Source organism: Stegostoma tigrinum, unplaced genomic scaffold (genome assembly GCF_030684315.1).
Source record: "Stegostoma tigrinum isolate sSteTig4 unplaced genomic scaffold, sSteTig4.hap1 scaffold_338, whole genome shotgun sequence".
NCBI classification, from domain to species: Eukaryota; Metazoa; Chordata; class Chondrichthyes; order Orectolobiformes; family Stegostomatidae; genus Stegostoma; species Stegostoma tigrinum.
The window spans coordinates 140,367-148,087 of record NW_026728266.1 but is presented as its reverse complement, the minus strand read 5'-3'; the positions used below and the strand labels follow the sequence as shown (position 1 = coordinate 148,087).

General features: G+C 41.1%; 1 long non-coding RNA gene across 2 annotated transcripts; it reads left to right on the top strand.

Annotated features, from left to right (window-relative positions):
• The first annotated feature begins 1,771 nt into the window (after positions 1–1,771).
• Positions 1,772–7,352, top strand: LOC132208262 (uncharacterized). Of its 2 annotated transcripts, none has more exons than XR_009444351.1 (3): positions 1,772–1,884; positions 3,348–3,462; positions 7,013–7,352. It is a non-coding gene; the product is annotated as an uncharacterized LOC132208262 (long non-coding RNA). The 2 variants fall into 2 exon arrangements; XR_009444352.1 differs by having other exon boundaries at positions 3,348–4,010.
• Positions 7,353–7,721: the final 369 nt, after the last annotated feature.

The following is a 7,721-nucleotide window of genomic DNA, read 5'->3' as shown; positions in this document are numbered from 1 at the left end:
TTATCACCAATGAATCACTAAAATTAGTGATTAATCATTTAAAGTCTGAGCATACAGAGTGGAAAAGGTATTGGTTATTCAAAAAAGATCACTTTTGGGGATGTTAGTTAATGTAAAATAACAAGGTGTCGAGCTGGATGAACAGAGCAGGCCAAGCAGCATCAGAGGAGCAGGAAGGCTGACGTTTCGGGCCTAGACCCTTCCTTAGAAAGATAATGTAGTTCATCTAATCTCTAGTTGTGTAATATTTGACTCTACCACTTATAGAATTGTCGAGACGTACCGAACAAAATATCCCCCCAAACCTTTCCTATTTATGTACTTATTCAAATGTCTTTTAAACATTGTAATTGTGTCTACATCTGCCACTTGCTCAGGAATTTAATTCCACTACATTTTTTGGATTTTTCAGATTTGCTATCCATTAATATATTTAATATGATCTTTGCTTTTGACTGGGTGGCAAAAGTAGTTTTTTTAGCCATGAACTATAGCAAAATTAAAGTAGAATTAAGTGTGAGTTTACTCAACCAGAAAACATTGCAGTTCTCCAGAAGAAACAGAAAATTTACTGGTGCATTTCATCTTCCAGGTCATTGCTCAAACTTGAGCTGAGAAAAGCATTCTCCAAATATAACAGAGAATTAAACAAAAGCAGACAATTGCCCAAAAAACTGGTCTTCTCAATATCCTGCCTATCAAATATTATTCCTGTACAGTCACATTATGATTAAATATTTGCACTGTCTTCAAATCACAAATTGCTAACTGTTTCAAACTGTTAAAGCAATTTTATGAATAATTTATATGAATAAGCATAACATTAGGAAATGTCAGACTTCACAAACAACATTGAGCCATTTGCTGTAATGACAATAAATGTTAAAAGCAGGCAAATTGTATGGGGGTAACAAAGTGGGAAGCTGGATGAACACAGCAGGCCAAGCAGCAGAGCATCTCAGGAGCACACAGTCTGGCCTTTCAGGCCTAGACCCTTTTCTGATGAAGGGTCTAGGCCTGAAACATCAGCTTTTGTGCTCCAAAGATGCTTCTTGACCTGCTGTGTTCATCCAGCTCCACACTTTGTTATCTTGGATTCTCCAGCATCTGCAGTTCCCATTATCTCTGATACAATTTTCACCTCATTGTGAAGCCTCTTCCAGGGATACCTAACCTGAAGAAGTTACCCTCCTCTCTCCGGAAAAACCTCAGTGGATCTTTCTCCCACTGCAACTCTCTTGTAATCTCTTCAGCCTTGAAACAAAGCTTTTCTGTTGAAGGATCTGTGCCCGAAACATCAGCTTTTGTGCTCCTGAGATGCTGCTTGGCCTGCTGTGTTCATCCAGCTCCACATTTTGTTATCTTGGACTCTCCAGCATCTGCAGTTCCCATTATGTCAAATGGTATGGGGGTTTTGGGTGGGAGGGGATGGAAGTGGATTATTTAAATTATGAATTTCGTCATTAGTTACTTGTTTCAAACTGTGTGTATAGGTAAACTTGATCACTGGGCTCTGTTTCCATTCAAATTCCAACCTTTACTGTTCACAGTAACTGTGTTATGGAGCATCGAATGCAGATTTTACAATAACTGTCCTACCAGATATTATTTCATTAATGTAACTTTTACAGCTTACAGTGTAATGTCCCAATTAGTTTTCTGGGTGAAAGCAGCAATATTTATAAGCCCTTTGGAAATTGAGGCATTATATATTTCATTTGGTGTGTGTGTCTAATGCATTAATGAAAAGTGAATGTTGTTTTAATTAGGTGACTAATCAAGATCGTGTATCTGAAGTTCTCAACAAAGCCATCACCGCGCTCAAATTTGAACCCGAGCGTCCTCAGCAATTTGCTCTAGCACAGATCATTGAATCAAATAAAGGTGAGCAGTGGAAATTGCTTCAATTTAAGTTAAATCTATTTCTGAACAGCATAACAACTGCAAGGGAATTGATATTTTCTTTTGATTTCACCAAAAAGCTGCAGATATCTAAATTTGTATCATTGAACATACCCAAGCATGTTCAGCAGGATTCAACTCTGAGGAATGTAAAGCCAATAAACAACTAATACCTGCACCTAATAAAAGCAAATTATTTCATCAGATTGCCCTAAAGCCAAATCAGAACAAAGAACCACAAATGCTGGAAATCAGAAACTGCTGGAAAAGAACAGCAGCAGTAGCAGCACTTGTAGAGAGAAGTCAGGGGTAGTGTTTAGAGTCCAGTAGCCCTTTTGTAAAACTACCTAAAGCCATATTGAGTGAAGGATGTACATCGGGATTTGGGTGTGGCATTAAATCCTGAATTATTCGCATTGTTAGCACATTGTTCTGCTTTGTTCATTCTTATTTTAACTGGTTATTCCAAAATAAATGTTTCCTGTTGCTGAAATTAATCTGTTCTTCCCCTCTTTTTGGCCCGTGGCTGAGAGACCAGAAACATGGTTGGGGTCACTGCTGTCAAGTTGCAAATCTGTCGCAACCCTCCCCCAACCATTTCCTGGTGAAAAGTAGAAACGAGGTCTCATGGGTTTAATTCTGCTGTGGTGTAAAACTTGCCATCCAGGCTGTGTTAAGCAGAATGCCTTATGAAAATGAAAGGTCCCAATGCCTTTGCAGCATGCTATCCCTGTCAGATTTCACAGAAAAGAAAAATCAGTTCCCTGGACGTAAGTCTCACTGACAAAGCTGGAATTTATTCTGCATCCATCATAGCCCTCAGAAAATGGCCATTCACTGGATCACTAACTCGTGTTTGATTTAGGTGCCCTCAGTGGTGTTAGTTTCATGATTCCAACACAATGCTGAAGGAGAGGATAGCTTTTCTCAGTGTTTTCGCATTGATCACACTGCACCTTTTTGTGTTTGATGCTGGTATCAGCAGAAGTGACCATGTAGCTGCTGGGTCATTCGTGAATCAATTGGGGTTTTGCGTTGTTCTGTAGTAAGGAAAATCTGACATCTTTACCTGGGCTACTGTATGCTGACTCTTCACAGCCTCATATGTGGCCTAATAAAGCCACTCAATTGTACAAACTGTCATGAAGAAGGCATGTGCCATCGGACAGTGAGAGGTTTGAAATGGATTTTAGTCTTGACCAACAATGCTCATCCTGAGAATGGGTCTCAGATATAATGGTTTTCAGTTATTGAGTTTACCTAATTTGGTATAACTCCAAGATTTTCTCTTGTGTTTTGTAATACGTTCTGAATCCTTGCAGTACATTTGTTCTGTTCCTCCCAGCCATTGATATTTCCGTATCCAGGAAGCAGTTGGACCTGTGCACAATTAATATGATGAAAACACGTGTGAATAATAATGTGCTTTCCCTCTGCTTTTTCAGTGCTCATACTTCCGGCCGATGCCATCCTGTATTATGCAATGAACAAGAAAGTGAATCATGACTTCATCCTGAGATTCACTGAAAGAAGATCTTCATGTCTATGCAAGTTTTAGCTGTAAGGAACATAATGTTTCATGGGACTCTGTTGGATCTAAAATCTCTGCTCAGTACCAAAAACCCTGCAATATATGAATAAATTACTTTGGCAGTGTTCTACTTTAAATTATTGGACAATTTGGAGAGAGTGACTTGACTTCAGACAATTGCTTAACATTAACTTTTGAGTCCAGTGCTTGTTTGTCCTTTTCAAACATCTTGCACATCAGCTATTTTTTCTGGAATGCTGGAGAATTGAACCCTGCCACCGGTCTTCTATGAACATCACAGTCATGTATCAATTGGTTGGATGAGAAAAAGAATCGTTTACGTATCAATCTTGTTGACCAATTGTGATTGAATTTGCTTGGGTTCCTCAATGGTTGTTTGGTTAAAAAGCAAACCAGCCATTTGTTCAGCCAATGGCAGGATGATGAATACTTCAACTGAAGTGTTTGGTTTGGCCTTTAAACTCTTCAGCACTCCATTCCTGCCTTCAATATTTTTATTTCTCCAGTGGTTTAAACTAATTTGGACAGAATGCCATTGACATGCCTTCAACAAAGGGTAACTACCAGAAATAATAGAGTTGTTTATTACTGCCAGTCATATTGCACTTGTTTGAGACCTTAACTGTTTTTACTTAATGTTCAATTTTACAACAATTTAACATAAAATTATTGTGTCATAGTGGGACATATGAGTGAGACTGTGTGAGTGAGAGTCAGAGTAAGCGATGTGTGAGTGAGACTGTGAGTGTGTGTAAGAGTGAGACTGTGAAGTTAGAGTAAGACTGTACGTGTGAGTGAGACTGAATGACAGTCAGTGTGAGACTGTGTGAGTGATACTGAGAGTTTCTGTGTGAGTGGGTGTGAGAGAGTGGGACTGTATGAAGTCAGAGTGAGACTGTGAGTGAGAGCATGTGTGCGAGTGAGACTGTGAGAGAGAGAGTCAGAGTTAGATTGAGAGAGAGAGAGAGAGACTAGGGATTTGTATGTGAATGAAACCGTGCATTTGTGAGAGTGAGACCATATGTGTGACTAAGAACATGTGTGAGTGAGAGAGTCTGAGTGGGACTGTGTGTGAGTGGGTCTGTGGGTGAGTGAGTGAGTCTGTGTGTCAGTGAGTCAGAGTGAGACTGAGAGAGAGAGAGTAGGAATTTGTATGTGAATGAGACCATGCATTTGTGAGAGTGAAAACATGTGTGTGACTAAGAACATGTGTGTGAGTGAAAGAGTCTGAGTGGGCCCGTGTGTGAGTGGGCCCGTGTGTGAGTGGGCCCGTGTGTGAGTGAGTCAGAGTGAGACTGAGAGAGAAAGAGTAGGAATTTGTATGTGAATGAGACCGTGCATTTGTGAGAGTGAGGCCATGTGTGTGAATAAGAATGTGTGTGTGAGAGAGTCTGAGAGAGACTGTGTGTGAGTGAGACTGTGTTAGTGAGACTGCGAGTGATCCGATGTGAGTGTGACTGTGAGTGAGAGTTTGAGTGACACAGTGAGATTAATTGAGAATGTATGATTGAGTGTGAGACTGAATATTAGTCAGACTGAATAAGATTGTGTGAGAATGTATGAGTGAGAGAGCATGTGTAATTGAGTGAGTTTGAACAAGACCATGTGTGATTGAGACTGTGAACTCAGAGTGAGATTGTGTATGAGTGAGACTGTGTGAGTGTGAGAGGCAAGGTGTGTGAGAGTGAAATCGTGGGAAGTCAGAGTGATACTGTGTGTTTGAACCTCCAAGTAAGACCGTGTGAGGGTGAGACTGTGTGCGAGTGAGTCTATGTACGGGTGAGACTGCATGCGAGTGAGACAGCGTTATGAGTGAGACTGTGTGTGTGAGACTATGTACGGGTGAGACTGCGTGCGAGTGAGACTGTGCGCAGGTGAGACTCTGTGTGAGTGAGTCTCTGTGTGGGTGAGACTGTGCACTCAAATGAGACTGGCTAAGAGTGTCAGAGACAGCCTGTGTGAGTGAGACTGAGTTGGTGCGTGAGAGTCAAAATTGGGCATGTGTGTTATTGAGCCTGAGTTTGTGCATGTGACACAATGTGAGTGTCTGTGTGGGAGGGAGTCAAATTACATGTGTGAGACTGTGTGAAGTGAGAATGAGACTGTATGTGTGAGACTGAGACCATGTGTGTGAGTGAAAAAGTCAGAGTGAGACTGTGTATGCGTGTGACTGAAGCTGCAAAGTCAGCGTGATACTGTATGAGTGAGAGCGTGTGAGATTAGATTGGATTCCCTACAGTGTGGAAACAGGACCTTTGACCCCACAAGTCCACACTGCCCCTTGAAGCATCCCACCCAGACCCATCCCCCTACAACCCACACACTCCCAAACACTACGGGCAATTTAGCGTGGCCGATCCACCTCACCTGCACATCTTTGGACTGTGGGAGGAAACCGGAGCACCCAGAGGAAACCCACGCAGACACGGGAAGAATGTACAAACTCCACACAGACACTCACCGGAGGCTGGAATCGAACCCGGGTCCCTGGCGCTGTGAGGCTGCAGTGCTAAACACTGAGACACCATGCCACCCTTGAGATTGTGCTTGTGATACTGTGTGAGACTGAGTGTGAATGAGACTGTTTGAGAGTGTGAGGGAAGGGAGTCAGTCCATGTGTGTGAATGAGTCCATACTTGTGAGTGAAACTGAGTGTGAGTGAGGCTGCGTGAAGTGTGAGTCAGACTGACTGAGTGTGTGTGTGAGCGACTATAACAGGCTGAGTGAGAAATTGTGTGTGTAAGTGTGAGACTGCGAATGAAACTGTCAGAGTGTAAGAGTGAGGGAGTGTGTGTATGAGAGGATATATGAGAGTAAAGTGCAAGCCATCTCAGGGGAAAAAAAAACTAACAAACTAACCATTTATCCAGACCATTAGGTGGGATGATGAGTACTTCAGCTGGTTTGTTTGGCTCGGCCTTTAAAGTCTCCAGCCAACCTTTTGTTTCCAGAGGCTTTAACTAATTCTGCATTAAAAACCCATTGATGTTTTTTAACTCACTGCAACTGCAAGAAATAACAGCACTGTTTATTATTGCCAGTGGTATTGCACTTGTTTGAGACTTTAATTAATGCTCAGCTTTATAATGAATTTATTTTGAATGGTTATATTGTGAGATGTGCGTGCGTGTGTAAGAGAATATATATTTGTAAAGTGCAAACCATTTTGGGGATAAAAGGTATTTAAAAGATGTACAGGGGACCAGATCACCTCAGACATGAATACTGTAAGACACTTGTTGTTCCTAGTTTATCTGCTCATGTTCCATTACTCAGACCTGTCATTGTTTCAAGTGGGTCTCATTGGTTAACAGCCAATTTGAAACTCATTCATTGACCTTTTCATCTTCATGCAATCACATCTCACGTGCAGGACAGCGTTGGTTATGTATATTCACTTTTCAAATGGATCCAAAACAAAAATCCATTCAAAGTAGCAAAATATCAGGAATTTTTAACAGTATTTGAGTCTCTGTCAAATTCACATTTGCACGATGTATAAATTAACACCAGGAACAACAAGCACTTTAACATTTCTGGTATTCCTTTCTTCCACAGGCAATGTTCGAGCCTCCTTCCCAATGTGAATCAATGAGCTCTGGTGAGGAAGGGCTTTAGAGAGCTCACCGCCCTGATTTTTGAGAGGTCATATGTATTTTATTTCCTTCTCCTCCTGTAAATCGCTTGGTGCTCGACATAGGATTCACTAATTAGACATTTACACATAACCACTTTAAAATTAAAATGGTTCACCATCGAGGCTATGCCAACAATACCAGCCACAGGTAGAAGAGAAAATCATCTGAGTTCTTTGTCTAAGTTTGTTTCTAAAAATAGTGTTCAGTAAATGTTTTCAATGTTCTTACATTTGTTTTAAATTAAAAAACTTAAATTGCAATCTTTTGTTTCATTCTTTTGAAGTAGAAGACAAATTCTAGGCTGAGGGAGTATACTTCATCTCTAATTAGTGCTGCTTCACTAAATATAACCTCCTATCAGCAATTTGTGTTGAGAGCTCACCTCCACGAACCATGTATCTGGGGCAATTGATAGTCATAATCCTAGAGAGCAAGGCAGGTACCTTGGCATCACACAGGAAATCTCTATTGGGGGGGCAGCTGATGGACAAACTGGTTGAACAAATAATGGCTCTGCCAGGATTGGAACAGTTTGTTTGCAATACGTGGGAAAGGTGCCTCCATTAAAAATGGCCTCTGACATCCGTCTACTCACTTGCATCACTGACCCCATGCCATTTGTAAAATGC